We start from the raw sequence: 20102 nt of genomic DNA, 5'->3' as shown, positions 1-20102 counted from the left end.
CAGTATGCACACCCCCCAGTATACACAGCCTCCCCCAGTATACATAGCCTCCACCAGTATGCACCCCCCCCCAGTATACACAGCCTCCCCCAGTATACATAGCCTCCACCAGTATGCACCCCCCAGTATACACAGCCTCCCAGTATACACAGCCTCCCCCAGTATACATAGCCTCCACCAGTATGCACCCCTCCCAGTATACACAGCCTCCCAGTATACACAGCCTCCCAGTATACACAGCCTCCCCCAGTATGCACAGACCCCCAGTAATACACAGCCTCCCCAGTATATACAGCCTCCCCCGTAATACACAGCCACCCCACTATACACAGCCTCCCCCAATATGCACAGACCCCCAGTATACACAGCCCATGAGTGTATAGAGCCTCCTCCAGTAATACACAGCCCCCCCCCCAGTATACGCAGCCCCCCCCCCCTGGTATACACAGCCTCCCCAGTATGCACAGTCCCCCAAAATATACACAGCCTCCCCAGTATTACACAGCTGCCCAGTATACACAGCCTCCCCAGTTTACACAGCCCCCCCAGTATTACACAGCTGCCCAGTATACACAGCCTCCCCCAGTATTAGACAGCTGCCCAGTATACGTACACAGCCTCCCCTAGTATGCATAGCCTCCCAGTAATACACAGCCTCCCCCAGTATGCACAGACCCCCAGTAATACACAGCCTCCCCAGTATATACAGCCTCCCCCGTAATACACAGCCACCCCACTATACACAGCCTCCCCCAATATGCACAGACCCCCAGTATACACAGCCCATGAGTGTATAGAGCCTCCTCCAGTAATACACAGCCCACCCCCAGTATACACAGCCCCCCTGGTATACACAGCCTCCCCAGTATGCACAGTCCCCCAAAATATACACAGCCTCACCCAGTATGCACAGCCCCCCCAGTATTACACAGCTGCCCAGTATACACAGCCTCCCCCAGTATTAGACAGCTGCCCAGTATACGTACACAGCCTCCCCTAGTATGCATAGCCTCCCAGTAATACACAGCAGGGATGTAGGTGGTGCGACATCATCACATGAAACATGGGTTCTCCAGAGCAACAGAGCTGCACAGCCAAACAGGTTTGTGCCTCTCTGTATATTAATTGCGTTCTTAAAGAAATAGATTACATGGTGGGTGATTTGGGTGGTAATGAGTGCCTGAATCACCCACATTACATACCACAAGGCTGGCATCCCGTTAAGGCTTGGTCATCTGCCGCCTTATGCAAGATTCTCATCTCGCCTCATGACAGATGCAGCCCTGGATCTGTGCATGCAACTTGTACACAGGGCGCAGGTAGTCATCTGCCTGACCTGACCACAGCCCAGCACTGCATCATGTATTGAGGGAAGGAAGGAGCTGATGGGCCCCATCAGCTGTTTGAGAGACCTAGCCCACAGGGAATACTCCGAATTAACTCTTTGGCCAGTCCACTCCTGGATAAAGCCTTCCTATGCAGAAACCACTGTATAGATTTACTATTTACCTCAGAGTTCTGATATTTAGTGCCAGCAGAAACGTAACCATTGATACAACCAGGGTTGGCTACAGGTTTCAGTAGGCCCCTTTGCAGTGAACTAAATTGAATCTAAAAATCTCCTGTTCCCTAGTTTAGCATACCAAACATCCCCCTCATGGTTATATTATATAAATATCATTCTCTGTCTGGATGCCGCTAGGGAGAGAGCTGCTGCTGGTCAGGGAAAGCGTTAGGGTGTTCTATTAGAATAGTGTTAGGCAGGAGTGATTCAACAAGAACCCAACAGCCCTTCTTAGGGCTACAATAACGTTATATTTTACTTTTTTTGGTTTGCTTGTGGCTGGGCTTGCTGCCACTAGTAGTGCAGCTAGTACCATATTGTGAGGAATTTGCTGGGAGACTTGCGACCGTTGTGTTTAGCTCTTAGTGACACACATATCCACCTCAAACACCGAAGTGGGACAATTTATTAGGGGTTTGATTTGAATTAGGCACAGTCTGCTGATTTATTTTTCTTTACGTTTATTTCTTTTTATAACTCAAAGTCATCAGGCACAGCACAAAATCCAGTTGTGTGCTGTCAGTGTAGGTTAGAAACTAGCCATAGCAATAGGATAGCATCGTTTTGTTTAAAAAAAATAAATAAAAAAATAAACACAAAAAAAAAAAATTTAAGTTTACACTTTAATTTGGAAAATCGACTACACAAAAGGAGAGCAGGCACCGCCACAATGTAAGCAAATAATGTATCCACGCATCCCAATAATTGATGCAACAATCAGAACAAGAAAAAAGTTGGATGCGTACAGGAAATCACATTACCAAAAAATCAATTTATTGATACAAACAGTAATAATAACAAGACAACAAATATAAAAACACTTAAAACATACACCCAGTGGGTGTATAAAGCTTCCAAGGGTAGTAGTCCCTTACACTCCCCATCCACAATCAATAATTCGCACAGATAGACAATTATTTATAGGTAAATTACTATAGTCGGTCCTAGAAAAACCTCTAGATGGCGGCAATGCAGTAAAGTGCTCTGTGTAAAACAATAAAGTATGGAGTAAAGCCTGGTAAACCCTCAACCTGCTCATACAATACCCAATTGTAGAAGAGACATGTGGTGTCTAGTACTGGGATGAAAGCCAGGGAGGCAGGTCAGTTGGATGGGGAGTGGAGCAAGCCCCACGCGTATCGGATTTTTTGGTAATGTGATTTCCTGTACGCATCCAACTTTTTTCTTGTTCTGATTGTTGCTTTAATTTGGAAAATGTTTAACCCGAGGGCTAGGGGTAGAGGACGAGGGCGTGGACGTGGGCGTCCAACTACTGCAGGGGTCAGAGGCCGTGGTCCTGGGCGGGGTGAGACACCACCTGCTGATGAGGGAGCAGGGGAACGTCACAGAGCTACACTCCCTAGGTTCATCATGTCTCAAGTTACTGGGACTCGTGGTAGAGCACTGTTGAGGCCAGAACAGTGCGAAGAGGTGATGTCGTGGATTGCGGACAATGCTTCTAGCCATTTGTCCACCAGTCAGTCTTCCACGCAGTCCACCCATGTCACCGAAATCAGCACTCCTCCAGCTCCTCCACCTCAGCCTCCTTCCCCCCAGTCTGCCCCCTCCCAGCAAAATTTGGCATTTGAACCGGCATACTCTGAGGAACTGTTTTTTGGACCCTTCCCACAGTCACAAACCACTTGTCCGGTTGCTGCTGAGCTATTTTCCGATGCCCAGGTTTTCCACCGGTTGCAGTCTGTGGGTGATGATGACATTATTGACGTAGTGGAAGAAGTGTGTAAAGAGGTGTCGGACGATGAGGAGACACGGTTGTCAGACAGTGGTGAAGTTGTTGTCAGGGCAGGAAGTCCGAGGGGGGAGCAGACTGAGGGATCGGAGGATGATGAGGTGACAGACCCAAGCTGGCTTGATAGGCCGGGTGAACACAGTGCTTCTGAGACGGAGGCAAGTCCTATAGCAGAACAGGTTGGAAGAGGCAGTGGTGGGGCCAGACGGAGAGACAGGGCCAGAGCTGGTGCATCAGCGCCAAATGTTTCCCGTAGTCAAGCTCCCGTGGCGAGGGCTAGATTTTCAGAAGTCTGGAGGTTCTTTAAAGAAACACCGGATGACCGACAGACTGTGGTGTGCAACCTGTGCCAAACCAGGATCAGCAGGGGTTCCACCACTACTAGCTTAACTACCACCAGTATGCGCAGGCATATGAATGCTAAACACCCCACTCAATGGCACCAAGCCCGTTCACCTCCGGCCGGGCACACCACTACTCCTTCCCCTGTGTCATCTGCTAGTCAGCCCCCTGCCCAGGACCCCGGCCCGAACATCTCCCGTGCGAAAACCCCATCTTCGCCTCCACGATCCTCCACAGCATCCACCAGCGTTCAGCTCTCCATACCCCAGACGCTGGAGCGCAAAAGGAAGTATAGTGCAACCCACCCACACGCCCAAGCCCTCAACTTTCACATCTCCAAACTGCTTAGCCTGGAGATGCTGCCCTATAGGCTGGTAGAGACCGAGGCCTTTTGAAACCTCATGGCGGCGGCCGCCCCTCGGTATTCAGTCCCCAGCCGCCACTACTTTTCCCAATGTGCCGTCCCAGCCCTGCACAAGCACGTGTCAGAGAACATCATCCGTGCCCTGACCAACGCCGCTTCTGACAAGGTCCACCTGACCACGGACACGTGGACGAGTGCTGCCGGGCAGGGCCACTATATATCGCTGACGGCACATTGGGTTAACTTGGTGGAGGCTGGGACCGAGTCTGACCCTGGGGCTGGTCATATACTGCCGACGCCGAGGATTGCGGGGCCTACCTCGGTCTATGCCTCCTCCTCCCACCCCTCCTCCACCTCCTCCTCCGAATTACCATCCGTGGGCATGGCGCCATCAGTCGGTAGCTCTAGGCACAGCACAGCAGTGCCATCGCTAAGCGACAGCAGGCGGTGCTCAAACTGCTGAGCCTAGGCGATAAAAGGCACACCGCCCAAGAGCTATTACAGGGCATCACGGCGCAGACTGATCTGTGGCTGGCACCGCTGAACCTGAAGCCAGGCATGGTTGTGTGTGACAACGGCCGTAACCTGGTGGCGGCTCTGCAACTTGGCAGACTAACACATGTGCCATGCCTGGCCCATGTGTTAAATCTCATAGTTCAGCGTTTCCTCAAGACATACCCCAATATGTCCGATTTGCTCACGAAGGTGAGCCGCATCTGTGCGCATTTCAGGAAGTCCAGCACAGATGCTGCCACTCTCAGGGCAGCGCAGCGCCGCCTCCAACTGCCCGCTCACCGACTGTTGTGCGACGTGCCCACGAGGTGGAATTCAACATTAACCATGCTATCCAGAGTTTACCAGCAGCGCAGAGCGATTGTAGACTGCCAGATGTCAACTTCCACCAGAACTGGTAGTCAGGTCAGTCAGCTTCCTCAAGTCTACAATGAGGAGTGGACGTGGATGTCTGATATCTGTCAGGTGCTGAGTAACTTTGAGGAGTCAACACAGATGGTCAGTGGCGATGCCGCCATCATCAGCCTCACCATCCCGCTGCTTGGCCTGTTGAAAAACTCTCTGGTCAACATGAAGTCGGAAGCTTTGCGCTCGTCACAAGAGACGGGGGAAGATTCCCTTGTTGATAGCCAAAGCACCCTTAGGTCTGTTTCTCAGCGCATATCGGAGGAGGTGGAGGAGGATGAGGAGGAAGAGGAAGAGGAAGAGGAGGAGAATGTTGGCGAGACAGAAGAGGGGGCCATTGTTCAGTCCTTCACTGTTCAGCATGTATGGGCAGAAGAGGAGTTGGAGGAGGAGGAAATGGACAGTCAGGCCAGTGGGGGAGTGAATTCTTGCGCGTTGGGACTCTGGCGCATATGGCAGATTTCATGCTAGGCTGCCTATCCCGTGACCCTCGCGTTCAAAGAATTTATTCCAGCACCAATTACTGGGTATTCACTCTCCTGGACCCACGGTACAAGCAAAATCTTTCCACTCTCATCCCTGGAGAGGAAAGGAGTGTGAGAATGCATGAATACCAGCAGGCCCTGATGCACAAGCTGAAACAGTATTTCCCTTCTGACAGCGCTAGCGGCAGAGGGCGTACTTCTGCGGGACAACTAGAGAGGGAGAGTAGGCGAGCAGGCAGCTTGTCCAGCACTGGCAGGGGTACGCTTTACAAGGCCTTTGCCAGTTTTATGTCACCCCAGCAAGACACTGTCACCTGTCCCCAGTCTCGGCAGAGTAGGGCTGATCTTTACAGAAAGAAGGTGAGGGAGTACGTAGCTGACCATACCATCGTCCTAAATGATCACACAGCTCCCTACAACTACTGGGTTTCAAAGCTGGACATGTGGCACGAACTGGCGCTGTATGCCTTGGAGGTTCTTGCCTGCCCTGCCGCTAGCGTGTTGTCCGTGCGGGTTTTCAGTGCAGCTGGTGGCATCATCACCGATAAGCATCCATCCCAAGATCCAACTAACATAGTTTTAACTGCAGCACCTTTAATCTACTACTAGTTCACTGCCTCCATACATCGTCCCCTTATCAAACGAGCTGTGTCAGGCAGAATTTTCAGGTGTTTCACCAGATACATAGTGGAACTCGGCCCATCTGTCGCCGCCATGCTGGAGACCTGAAGTTGCAATCATAGCAGCGCAATATGGATGCCCCATACTGTAGCTCTTAATCATGGAACCATTTCCGAAAAAACTATTAAACATAGAACCACTATGCAATTCCATTATTCCTAGGTGAAATATTCAAACGACCCAGCCTGCTTTGAAAATTATAATTTTTTCAAAGTAAACGCTTCTGGCCCCCAGGCCCATTTTGGGTGGGGAGGAGCCGAGAGACAGGGGCTTGGACCGCCAGCTTCATCCCAAGATTAGGCAGCCTCAGAGGCATCCATGCATGCTGCCCCTGCTGTTTCCTGTCCATTTTGCCTCCACGATCCTCCACAGCGTCCACCAATGTCTCCATGCGCAACTTTCAACTCTCTATACCCCAGACGCTGGAGCACGAGAGGATATGCAGCACATCATCCCCTTATCAAACGAGCTGTGTCAGGCAGAATTTTCAGGTGTTTCACCAGATACATAGTGGAACCCGGCCCATCTGTCGCCGCCATGCTGGAGACCTGAAGTTGCAATCATAGCAGCGCAATATGAATGCCCCATACTGTCGCTCCTAATCATGGAAGTCGTCTCCATGGCTGCCTCCACATGTCGTCCCCTTATCAAAAGAGCTGTGTCAGGCTCATTTTTCGGGTGTTTCACCAGATACGTTATGGAACTATGTCACCACCATGCTGTGTTATCGACTAAATATACCGTCAACCTTTTGTTCATATAGGAAATCATTTCAGCGCTTCTTGCTCACCTCCTTTGGTGAAACCTGAGTCCATTTAGGGTATGTTGCCATGACACTCTCTAGCCTGCCGCTGCCTCTGCATGCCGTCCCCGATACTGTCAGGGTCAATTATTGCATGTTTTAGATGCTATCTAGCCTCATTCGGTCACTCTGTCAAGGCCATGCTGTTGCCCATACTTTTGGCATAATGGTGCGATTAAGCAGCCTCAGAGGCATCCATGCATGCTGCCCCTACTGTTTCCTGTCCATTTCCGTGGTGTTTCCATCCTTTTCTGAGGTTCCCAGGTGTTTGGCCAAGCTTCCCTATGCAGAGCCTTGGTCCCCTTGAAAAATGCTCGAGTCTCCCATTGACTTCAATGGGGCTCGTTATTCGAGACGAGCACTCGAGCATCGGGAAAAGTTTGTCTCGAATAATGAGTACCCGAGCATTTTAGTGCTCGCTCATCTCTAGATACAACCCCTTTCACCATTTACCATCAAGCATGATAAATCAGGGACACTTACTCATAGATCCAGGCACTGTGACTGTGGCAATCTTCTTATATTTGTTACCTTCCTTCTAAAATCATGTGAAACAAGGTCCCTGTTAAGTGGTTAATGGGCTTATGCAATTTGAGCAAAGTGTAAGGCCCCTTCTCCACTGGCATTTTTCACGCGCGAGTTCTGCGTGTGCATTTGACGCTCAGAACTCGCATTGCACTCTGTCCCTTTGTATTCAATGGGTCTTTCTCCATTAGCGTTGTTTTTGACGCGCGTGCTTGCGTTCGTTTGCACGCGCGTCAAAATCGCAGCATGCTCTATTTTTGCGAGTCACGCGCAATTTTCACGCCCCATTCAAGTCTATGGAGATGCATCAAGAACGCATTGCACTCGCAATCATTGCAAGTGCAATGCGAGTGCAATGCGTTTTAAACGTAAGGGTTGCTAGGTGACCAGAATAACATTATTTCCCCTGCTCGCGAACGATCATTTAATTAAAAAAACGCAGTGAAGAACAGTGAAGAATAGAATAAAAACAGTGAACACAGTGAACACAGGATCATTTAAGATAAAAACACAGTGCAGAACACAGTGCAGAATAGATTACAGATGTTCGGCACATCTGCTTACTTGTCGGGAGATACGCGCGGAACGGCGCTAACAAAATAGCATGTGAAGAACAATATATATGTGTGAAGAACACATTGCAGATGTATTTAAACATCTGCAATGTGTTCTTCACACACATATATATTGTTCTTCACATGCTATTTTGTTCGCGCCGTTCCGCGCGTATCTCCCGACAAGTAAGCAGATGTGCCGAACATCTGTAATCTATTCTGCACTGTGTTCTGCACTGTGTTTTTATCTTAAATGATCCTGTGTTCACTGTGTTCACTGTGTACAATGATTTTATTCTATTCTTCACTGTTCTTCACATCTGCTAAATTGTCGGGAGATAATATATGCGCGGAACAGTGAAGAATAGATCGCAGATGTTTGCAAATTATCAGAAGACATTATTTTTCAATTAAATAACACATTTTAATCCCAAACCATGGTCCCTTTGAAAAATGCTCGAGTCTCCCATTGAATCGCGCGTCAAAAATGCGCCGAAAACACAAAAAAAACGCAAATTACTCCAAGGAAAAATGGAACAAAAACGCAGCCAAAACGTCAGTTTTTCACGCATTGCACCCTGACGTGAAACGCAACGCTAGTGTGCAAGAGGCCTAACTAAGAACCTCTAATTTGTTTTGCTAATATAACCGAGTGGCATTAATCATTGTATAATGTGAGGATGTGCGGTCCAGATTTTTCTTTCTCCAAATGTTGGTATAGTGTATTTCAGTCCTGGAAATCTCCTCTAACTTAAATCCAGTCTTGGATTGCAAAGTCACATAAGTAAGAGCTACACTTTTGTGACTTTATGGGGCAATTTCTAGACTTTAAAGTGTTGCTAAAATATTCTATTGACCTCTATCCAGTTAGACTTACTATCCAGTTAGGTTAATAGACTTTGTGTACCCCCTAGTGGTCATCTTATAATTTACCAAAGGTTAGGAAACAAACTCAAATTTTGAAATTATTGGTATCTTTTGAACTAGAGCTTATATTTAGGCACTTGAAAAAGTCTGTATAGGCTTCCATCTATGTTTTATGTGTGTATGTTTTAGTATAAACACTGCTCAAAAAAATAGGGAGCACTAAAATACCACATACAAGATCTCAATGAAAGAAATATTCCAGTTGCAATTCTTTACTCATTCCATAGCGGAATGTGTTGAGAATAAAAAAACATACGAACAATCAAAATAAAAAATTTTGATGCTTAAAATCAAAGTGGAAAATCAAATTTTAGGCTGATACAACTTAAGTGGAAATGCCTCAAGACAGGCTCAGTAGTGTGGATGGCCTCCACATGCCTGTATGACATTCCTATAATGCCTGGGCATGCTACTGGTGGCACATTGGATATTCTACTGAGGAATCTTCTCTTAGACCTGGATAAAAGCATCAGTGAACTCCTAGGCTGTCTGTGGTGCAATGTGATGTTAGTGGATAAAGGTGACATGATGTTCCAGATGTGTTCGATTGGGTTTAGGTAATGGGAAAAAGCAGGCCAGACTATAGCATCAATGTCTTCACCACGCAGCAACTACAGACACAATGGGGCACATTTACTTACCCAATCCTGTGCAATCCTTGATCTGCCGTGCTTCAAAAAGATTGTGTACCTGATTTCCTACTTGTGTCGCTTCCCTGATCAGATCCGCCGGAGTTCACCTTCTTCTTCCCGGTGCATGTAAGTGCATGGCTTGCGACACAAATTTAAATGTTAAATCCTGCCCTTAGTCCGAATCCGACATTTCTCCGGTGGCCCGCTCCCGATTACTGTCGCATATAAGCCCTGAAAAGTCGGGAAACCTGAAGAAAATGCGGCCGCGGGACCCTTAGTAAATAAGCCCAACATATTTCCACATGAGGCACAGCACTGTCATGCATCAGAAGAATCCCAGGATCCACTGCACCTGCATATTGTCTCACAATGGGCCAGATTTATCAAAAGTGTAGTTTACCTCACAAATGTGCAGGGTATTTGGCGCACCCTACACTGCTCTGGAAGTTTGCACCATTTTTTTAATGAACCACTCACAACAGAGTAGGACATACTAGCCCACATTTATCAAAACTAGTGCAGTCTGTACTGTGTGTAGTTTGCCTTTGTGCAAAGTGCTGCAAATTAATCAAAGCTGGCGCACCCTGCACTGCTCTGGAAGTGTGCACCATTCTTTTTTGCAGAAATGTGACGCACGTCATTAATAAATGAGGTGCAAACTCTACTAAGCATTAAGACTCCCCTCTAGGTTCACATTTTTTCTGCCTTGCCGGACACAGTACAGACACTTTATAAATACATGTGCAAGAGGGTTCCACATTCTATTCAGTGGAAAGTCAGGCGCAAATAAATGTGGACCAATGAGTAGATCAAAATGGACTAAAAATGTTTGTGGTGAGAAAGAGCTGAATGGGATACTGCACATAATACAATTGTTACGCTACAATTGTTAAGACCATGCAAAGTCCAAAATAAAATTGGCGCAGGGACTAATAAATCTTGTCCACAAAATTCTGCACTCAAAGGCGACGTCCGGTTCCGTTGCAGAGTTGTTCTGTATGCCACATGTATTACTGTGACTCGACGGAAAAGTGAGGAACCCACCCATTAAATAAAAAACTGGTGCACTCAGTTTAAGCACGATTGCCGCGTACAGGGTGTAGCAGATTATTGAAGACCGGATGCCCGTATTTCAAAAATCTGGCGCATTGTGTACACTAAATCTAGGTCATTAGCTTTATAATTATACTGTAGGTTACTGCTATTTACATTGTTTTCTGCCTTTTTAGATCATTTCCTTATAACACTTCCCGAACAATAACCAAGACTTGCTTTCCCATGAGGTTCTTTAAAGAACAATAACTAGAAGCAAGGTAACTATTACTGAGGAAACCACAGTATACGTGAACGTATTTTCTCAGGTGTGGCACAAAAAGTAACAATAATTTTCTTTAAATGCATTTCCCCCATCTGTGACAAAACAGAAGGTAACTATTATAAGAAAAGTTCAAAGTTTGAAATATACTTCAAGACATAATACAGGGTTTTCAAACAGCCACCACCCATCTCTGTGTGGCTATACTGGGTACTACCAGGAGAGGGCAGCAGAACCTTCCTTTAGAGATACGGTAAGTGGTGCCTGCGCTGCCATGAGGGGATAACAGTACCAAGTAATCTGCATGCTCTGTTTATTTAGAAACATTATGGTACTCTCTGGGAACTGTTAGGTTTTGCATGGATATTCTGCTGTCCTAGTAAACTATCAATGTGGAACCACACAGCACTTAGAGGATATTGGTTGGAGCAGAGAGTGAGAATCAAATATCGACGAATTATGGCAAGTTAAAGAAAATCTACCATTTAGCTGTAGCTACACTGATAGAGAAACATATCTTGTTTAATCCCTGAACTGAGTGGTTTTGCTGAAAATATTTTATAAAATTATGATAATGAGGCTCTGTCGCTTGTGTGGCTGCCCCAGCGCTCTCCTAACACTAATTATGCACTGCTTCAGCGTTGTCCCGCCCAGCAAAAGCTGGGAATATGTCATCACTGCGTTGTCCCTCTCAGGCAGAAGTAATCAATCGCTGCACCATCCCCCCCCCAGCTGCTGTGTATGAGTCATCCAGCTCAGTTTGATTAGTCCTGTCTGGACACTTGAGGAAGCTGTGTAATGTATGAATGTTCATGAATGCAATGTAATGTATGAATGTTGCATGAATGGGTGCAAGAAGCACCCAGCTTTTCCAAGGTCCTGAATTATATAATAGTTTTTTGAGCAAAACCACTCAGATCAAGGATTTAACAAGATATGTTTCTGCATCAGCATTATCAAGGTAAGTTTGATTCACAATGCATAAAAACAAATTTAGATTTCCTTTAAGCTTTTTCTATCATCTCCCACCTACAGTCTTTCTGATTTTGTTCAATTTACTGTACTTGGTCTATACAATAAAGCTCACAAGGACAACTCACACTTAGGACAATAAAATTCTCACACATGGTAGGATGCCTGCAGCGAGTTCTATTTCTAAGTGTTACAGGGTTGGATTGGCCCACCACTGTACCGGTGAAATCGCAGGTGGGCCTCACCCTGCCATCTGTGTGATTTGAAATAAGGAAGAGAGGACCACAAGGGGCCACAATATGGAAGGGGGGGGGGGGGAGAGGCCACAATATAAGGGGGAGGTGAGAGGCTGGTGGTGGTGGTGTCATGGTGTGGGGAATATTTTCTTGGCACTCTTTGGGCCCCTTGGTACCAATTGAGCATTGTTGCAACGCCACAGCCTACCTGAGTATTGTTGCTGACCATGTCCATCCCTTTATGACCACAATGTACCCAACATCTGATGGCTACTTTCAGCAGGATAATGCGCCATGTCATAAAGCTGGAATCATCTCAGACTGGTTTCTTGAACATGACAATGAGGTCACTGTACTCAAATGGCCTCCACAGTCACCAGATCTCAATCCAATAGAGCATCTTTGGGATGTGGTGGAACGGGAGATTCGCATCATGGATGCGCAGTCGACAAATCTGCGGCAACTGTGTGATCTCTGAGGAATGCTTCCAGCACCTTGTTGTATCTATGCCACGAAGAATTGAGGCAGTTCTGAAGGCAAAAGGGGGTCCAACCCGTTACTAGCATGGTGTATCTAATAAAGTGGCCGGTGAGTGTATAATGGGGCAGTACACGGTATGGTATATAATGGGGCAGTATTATGCGGTATGGTATATAATGGGGCAGTACACGGTATGGTATATAATGGGGCAGTATTATGCGGTATGGTATATAATGGGGCAGTATGCCGAATGGTATATAATGGGGCTGTATTATGCGGTATGGTATATAATGGGGCTTTATTATGCGGTATGGTATATAATGGGGCTTTATTATGCGGTATGGTATATAACTGGGCAGTATGCGGTATGGTATATAATAGGGCAGTATGCGGCATGGTATATAACTGGGCAGTATGCGGCATGGTATATAACTGGGCAGTATGCGGTATGGTATATAATAGGGCAGTATCCGGTATGGTATATAATGGGGCAGTATTATGCGGTATGGTATATAATGGGGCAGTATTATGCGGTATGGTATATAATGGGGCAGTATTATGCGGTATGGTATATAATGGGGCAGTATTATGCGGTATGGTATATAATGGGGCAGTATGCGGTATGGTATATAATGAGGCAGTATGCGGTATGGTATATAATGGGGCCATATACGGTATGGTATATAATGGGCCAGTATTATGCGGTATGGTATATAATGGGCCAGTATTATGCGGTATGGTATATAACGGGGCAGTATGCGGTACGGTATATAACGGGGCAGTATGCAGTATGGTGAATTATTGTATATACTTTTAGATATGGTAATACCCAGTGCAGGAAGAATACCTGGATCCCATGACAACCAATCAGCAACCTGCTAACATGTCCATTGTGGGTGGTAAACTGAAAGTGGTGATTTGATAGGTTGCATACAGCAGGCCCGTTCTCTTCCCGTTATTCCCTCCCACTGAGCACCGCTGAGACTCCATCACCCATCCGGGCATTCCCCGCCATCCCATGACGTCACGACAATCCCTACGCTCCGTCACGGTGGTGGCGCAGTTGCCATGAGTACAGCCGGTGAGGGGAGGGGGAGGTGGTTCCGGAAGTGACGTAAGGTCCCGCCCCGGTGCGGACGTGCCGCTGCGCCGGGATCACGGAAAGCAGGAGCGAGAGAGTAGGCGGCATGGAGCCTCCGAGAGGTGAGGAGAGGGATGGAGGGGAGCGCCGGCCTGGTCCACAGCTGGGCATGATGTCACCGGGGCAGTGACAGCTCCCGGGCAGCTGTGTGCAGCCGCTGACATGACAGGCTGCACATCTGTCTCCATCACAGTGCACGGAGCTGCTGCACACTGCACGGCTGGACCTACCGCGATCACTACACAACGATCCAGCAGCACCGGCTCCGCTCTCATTGTACCGGCTCAGCCATAGCCGGGGCTGCAAAGAAGTGTCTGCTAGATTTACACATTGCCCAAAAAATGCAATGATTGGTAGCATCGATGTGTGCATCAGTCTCCATCCCTATGGCACCTGTCATCAATGAGGATGTTCACACCCAGGTTTATAATTGCATCCAGGTTTATTTAAAAAAAAAAAAAAAGTGATTTTTTTTTTTCTTTGCCAGATCCTGCACCCCTCATGTCCATTGCTGCCCAATATTACTGCTCCCTGCACTGAAATAGGCGTGAGATATATCCTGAAAAAAAAAGAACACAGCTTTGCTTTATTCTTCATTGTCCCCAAACATAAAATTTCCTCCCTTTTGCCTAGCATTGAATTCTAGGAGTGCAGGCATCATCTGACAGGTAGATCGTATCTGTAGAAAACTACATTTTTATGAATCAAGGAACATGTTCTTATAAAATCACTTATTATAATATTTACATTTTTTTAATTCATTTAAACATACCGGTCTCTGGACAAAGTTGGGTGAAGAATGTGAGGTGTCTTAAGCATGTTCAGACGTATGATTTCCTAATTCATGCGATTACTTTGTTCCCTGTGGACCCATTAGATTCTACATTTTAATTTTTCTTGATTTGGATGTAAAGGATGTGTAAAAACAGAAACTTGTGTGGGGTTTGCGGGCAGAACTCATTCACTAAAGCTAATGGCTGCATGAGACAGACTTGTACTGTCCATGTTCCTGGTTTGGTTGTTTTGCAACTCTGGGTAAAAAAGTGAAGCAGAGACTCACAGAAAAACGAAATAGGGATGTAAAAAAGGGACACGTGGTGCAACACCAAAATTATTGTGGAGGAAAAAGGTCTGTTTATGTGAATGAATATGACAAATCCGATAAGCAGTTCCATTTCTACGTTCCTGTATAGTGATATGGTAGTAGGGTTATTGGTGCAGATTGATTTCAGGGTCTTAGGAAAGTTGGATTAGACACACAATCCCATGTATATCTATTGGCTCGTACACACGACTGTTACTGCCATTGCCCTGTGTATGAGGTGTCTGCCTGAGTTGCAAATTTTGGAGCAGGTCCCGTTCCTGACGTGTTTTCAGCTCAGTCTTTTCTACTGTCACTGGGCCACAAACAGACCATAGGTTGCCTCAATCAAAGAATATTTTGCCCTCCGTTTACCACAGACCGGGCGGCCCAGGTGTGAATGTTAGCAGGTTATTAGTTATCATTATACACTTTATTTCCCTGTAGTAATTCTTGTGCCTCTGAGGCGTCTTGTGAAATCTCCTCACCAGGGTTGGTGAATACCTCTCCTGAGGTGTGTTTGCACTGGGGCGGTGGCAGCAGTTTTCCGGGTGCTGGAAGGGATGCTCCACTTAAAAGAGCGAAATTACATGTTGAGATCTGAACAGGTACTGGCATGTAATACTTGGAAGACGTTCAGAATACTTTCGCTTCCATTGTTCTGAGTTGGTTTGTCACTGTCATGAGTATCCTGCTTGTGGCCGAAAATATTTTGTTACTATGCATGAGGTGACTTCCATTTTTCTTGTGTAGTTGAGCGTATCTGGTCATACCACATTCCTTCTGGCCTGCTAAAATTGGCATGTAGACACTGACTACTGCAGAACCTTGCAGTCATATCTACCTGGCCAGCTGTCTATTGTCGTGCAATGGCTTAAATAGCACTTCCATAATATAGTGTTACTGTGCCAGCCCCTTCTTTACATTGCCCCACAGGTCGTCAGCGGACTACAGGTTGCCATAAAACTGCATGTTCCTTCTCATTGTTTTTTTTATATATTGCATATTCAACCACTCCTGGTTTTGGCTTATAACTAAAGACCTAACGGAGATGTGAACTGAGCCTTATGTGTATGGCCAGCTTTACTCCAAGTCTTTTCTTACTTGGCATATATGGAGACTTGGCCAAGCTGAGTGTATGTATATTGAGATGGGAGTGTCTGTAAATTAAGCTGGCATGTGGGATACTTTTGGGTTATAGACCAGGGCCGCGTTCATACGCTGCATATTGATTGCATTTTGAGACGGAATCCAAGTGCTTCCTGTGTGATCACATGTTGAGCCAACGGTTTTTTAAAAAAAAAATCAATTTCAATGGAGCTGTATTGGTATCTTTTAGTATCCGTTTTTACATCCTCCATTCGAACTTCCGCAACTAACTGACACTAACGGATAGCAAAAAAATCAGTTTTTTATCGGATCCGTTAAAGGTGTCCGTAAAAACTGATATTTTACCATTAATGTATTTGTTCAGACAAGCAGTTTTTTGTTTTTGAATGGAAAATGCAAAACGGAAGTCAAGGGTTAGGCCCAGTTCGAATCACCGTTATTATCTTCCATCACTCAAAAGATAATTATGGATGTCTAATGGATTTGTTAAAATGTCCATTTTAATGATTTTAATGGCTAGCGTTTGCATCAGTTCTGTTATTGCTTATATCACTGGAGCGGAAAATGTGACGGAAGATGCAAAGCTATATTTTCAGTCTCAAATTACGAAAAAAAATGGTATCATCGCAAGTGGACACTAACTGAAGTCTCTCGAAATCACGGTACATTTTGACGGATCCATTTACATTATAGTGATGGAAAACAATATCAGTGGTCCAGACGCAGGTGTGCACGTGGCCTTGGTCCATCTGACTAGTGTTCCGTAACAGCAGTGGTTATTGGTGGATATTCACATGGTGAATAAATCATATACAGTACTGTGGGCATCTGTGTCCTGTCCAAGGCTCTCCGGGTTGGGGAGTTTCATTCTGCAACACCACTGCGCTCCTGCTAATTCCTCTAGGGCTTGTCCTCTAATTAATGATCAGGACATTGATCCAGTTTCAGACAAAATCCGATAATCCATCCTTTACTCGTGTAATATTTAAGGCAAGTCCTAAGGTAGAGCTCTGCTTCTATAAAGTTTGTAGATGACACATCTGCAGCTATTTCCCAGCCTCCCGGCTCCCTCTTCTGTTCCCGCGGATCCTCTTTCCTTTAATTACAGTGGCATAAAGAGATTATGAGATTTTATTACAATCAAATTAGCACGCCTGAAGATTATTCCCGTATTACAGCCTCACCCGGGTCAGCGGGCTTAAATAGCTGAGATTAGGCGCAGCGCTGTGATTATCCCTGCTTATCTAGAAGTATCAGGTGGGGTATGTCAGTAAAGATGTGTGATCATTCATCCCGGGTATAAATAGGAAGTGACTGAAGGCATAGGACATCCTGTTATGACTCTTTATGACATTGCAATGCTGTGTGACATCTTTTTTTATAGGATACGTGAGAAGGGATAAAGGGAAGTTTGTCCTGATCCCCTATCCGAGATCCATTTTGCTTTTCCTAGTGTTTTTGAAGCAACACTTGGAGTGATTTGTCCTTTGTCTCGGCAGTGTCTTGCTTCTTTCACCTACGCCTCCTCTAATCTGATTCTTTAAGGTTGCCGATGCCTCATAATTGTCCTTTAAATATTTTATGAGCTGGCTTGTAGATTACAGTCAGTGTCACCAGTGCGGGGGTATTGGTCAACAGTGAGCGAGGCCTTAGGCTAGGGCTGTGCGGCATGCTATTTCTGTTTTCCTTAGCTATAATGGGTTTTATAGGTTTCTTTTCAAGACCATCAGTGACGTTTTTACTTTGGTGCCAAAATTGATTTACCTATCCAAAATCTGTCTATTTTCAGTGCCACTAAAACTGGACTGCTTTCTTCCAAACAAGGTGTCAAAGCTGTCTAAAGGTTGTCGATGGAATTGCAGCTTAAGGCCCCAGGCTGTAATGGGGACCAGCATTTCTTCGCAAATTTGCGGTCCCCATAGATATCTATGACACCCGGTCAGGGTGCAGTGAGCACACATTGGGGGTCATTTACTAAGGGCCCGATTCTCGTTTTCCCAACGTGTTACCCGAATATTTCCGATTTGCGCCAATTTTTCCCTGAATTGCCCCGGGATTTTGGCGCACGCGATCGGATTGTGGCGCATCGGTGCTGGCATGCACACGACGGAAATCCGGCGGCGTGGTCGAACGAAAACCCGACGGATTCGGAAAATCCGCCGCATTTAAAAAAAAAAAAAAAAAAGATTGGTCGCACCCGCCATACTTGCATTCACCAGGAAGAGATCAGTGAACTCCGACGCAACTCGGCGGACCTCGGCGCAGCAGCGACACCTGGTGGACATCGGGCGCAGGACCCTCAGACCCATTTTTGTGCTCCTGTACAGCTCCTTCCCTTATGCTCTCTCACAGATCTCACAGCCAGGTAAGTTTACATCAATGGGAGAGGGAGAGCTGTACAAGAGCACAAAGGATTGAGCAGCACAGACAAGCCATATGTTGTGTTTTGAAATGCATCCAAACCAAAGCCCAACCCTTGGGACTACACAGAGGATGCTGTCAGGGTGCAAGGTAAGTTATAACACACAATTATATTGCAATGCAAATGCTTAGAGAAAGCACAAAGACATATTTGCACTGCAGGTGTGATGGACTTTTGCAAACCAGTCTTTAGAGAAAATGAGGTCCCTGATGACAGGTTCCCTTTAAGCCAGGGGTGTCCACCACTCAAATGTGGGAATAGGGTGATATATTAAAGTGGAAGTCTCTACTGTTTACCTGGGTGTTTGTAATGGCACCTTACCAGTCCTTTGTCTCCTTCACCACAAAAACCACCCTGACTAAATATTCCTCCGGCATGTTGACATATCTCACTCCATTATAAATCCAGAGCAGGATGTGAGGGACTGTCCTGTGATCTTCGGGGAAGACGAGGATTGGCCTGATTTGGACTTATTTGAGTTTATAAAGAGATGAGCAGCGCCATAGATGTCCGGCAGCCACATGTGTATTCAGACATTGTATAGGACGGAGATCCTCCAGAGTAACAGTAAGTACTATTATTGATCACGGACACTGTGAGGTGTAATAAAATGAGGTGAGAAAAGGACGATCAGAAGATAATCCTCATAAATCTTGTCAGGAAAGTGAGATTCCACAGGCAGACAAGGGATCTGAACGGCCCGGGCTTTTATGCCCCACCAGAGATTTCTGTCAGCCGCTTATCTCCGAACTAAAAACATGTATGTGTAGTAGGGGGATTCACAAAGTGCATGTTTACGAGGGAGTCGGGGGTTAATAGCTTTCAGGCAGCACATGGTGTCCTGATAAGGCCTACTGTTCTATCCCATATAAACTACGGGGACAATATAGAGCTGGATATAGGGATAGAAGCCGCACTAGGCTAGGAAATGGTTAAACTGGAAGGGCATTTTGCCTATTTACACCTGCTACACCAGGCAAAGATCAAACTGTCAATATTGATCTGGAAGTCAATAGTCCAGACGTAGCAGAGGCGGAGGGGCGCAGCGCAGGGCCGATCCCAGGCTGCAGCAGGTACTGGACAGACACCGGGAGACCATGGGACAGCTGATTATTGGCTTTCTGGATTGAGGCATTCAGGCGGGGGGGGCGGGGAGGGGGTGCAGGGGCTATTATACTACACCATAGAGAAATGTCCGGGATATGGTGCAGGCACATGAAAATTCATCGGATCAGAGGTTCTGTGTATTCATACCTTCACGATTCACAGTAATTAACCCCATTGTTACCCCTTTTTCTCTGAAAACCATGGGGTGCTGCTGTGCTCCGACATAAAGGATCGAGGAGGACAAATAGGAATCTCTCTTCATGACCAACAGATTAACGACCTGAAAAAAAATCAATTTTAACTCGTGGACCCAAACCCCCCTCCTGTAAGGGAAGCGGATCAGGTGACCGCGGTGCTGGGAGAAGGCAGCGGGAGAGCTTGGCTATCCGAGGAGCCCGGCAGACATCCCAAATCTCTGCTATGGATTCCTCAGTAGGATCTTGTCATATGAGGTTTGTGAGTTTAGTACAAAGTCTCTCGATGCAGGTTATGTAACAGGAGCAGATGTTCGGCCTTCTGGGATCAGATCATTTTGTTGCATTTAATAAGACACTGTAAAGTCTCTCCAGAGGTTTAGCAAGTTAAGGGTTAACGTTGTCTTTGAGGAATGATTACATTTCAGACGGATTTACAGGATTGTTGCTGTGCTCAGACAGTGGATGTCAGATTATAGTGTGTAATCTCTGTGCAAATA

General features: G+C 46.3%; 1 protein-coding gene across 4 annotated transcripts in view; it reads left to right on the top strand.

Moving 5' to 3' along the window:
- Positions 1 to 13497: 13497 nt before the first annotated feature.
- DAGLA (diacylglycerol lipase alpha) overlaps positions 13498 to 20102 on the top strand; it is a 45026-nt gene continuing 38421 nt past the window's right edge. Inside the window, exons 1-2 of one of the 4 annotated variants that reach the window (XM_072118049.1) lie at positions 18370 to 18868; positions 19680 to 19860. The gene's annotated coding sequence lies outside the window, so the exon portion shown is untranslated. Of the gene's footprint in view, positions 13751 to 18369; positions 18869 to 19525; positions 19861 to 20102 lie in introns of those variants that run through there. The other 3 variants (XM_072118047.1, XM_072118051.1, XM_072118050.1) reach the window with 3 other exon arrangements.

This window comes from Engystomops pustulosus, chromosome 7, assembly GCF_040894005.1.
Source record: "Engystomops pustulosus chromosome 7, aEngPut4.maternal, whole genome shotgun sequence".
Lineage (NCBI taxonomy): Eukaryota > Metazoa > Chordata > Amphibia > Anura > Leptodactylidae > Engystomops > Engystomops pustulosus.
This window is presented reverse-complemented; position numbering and strand designations above follow the sequence as displayed.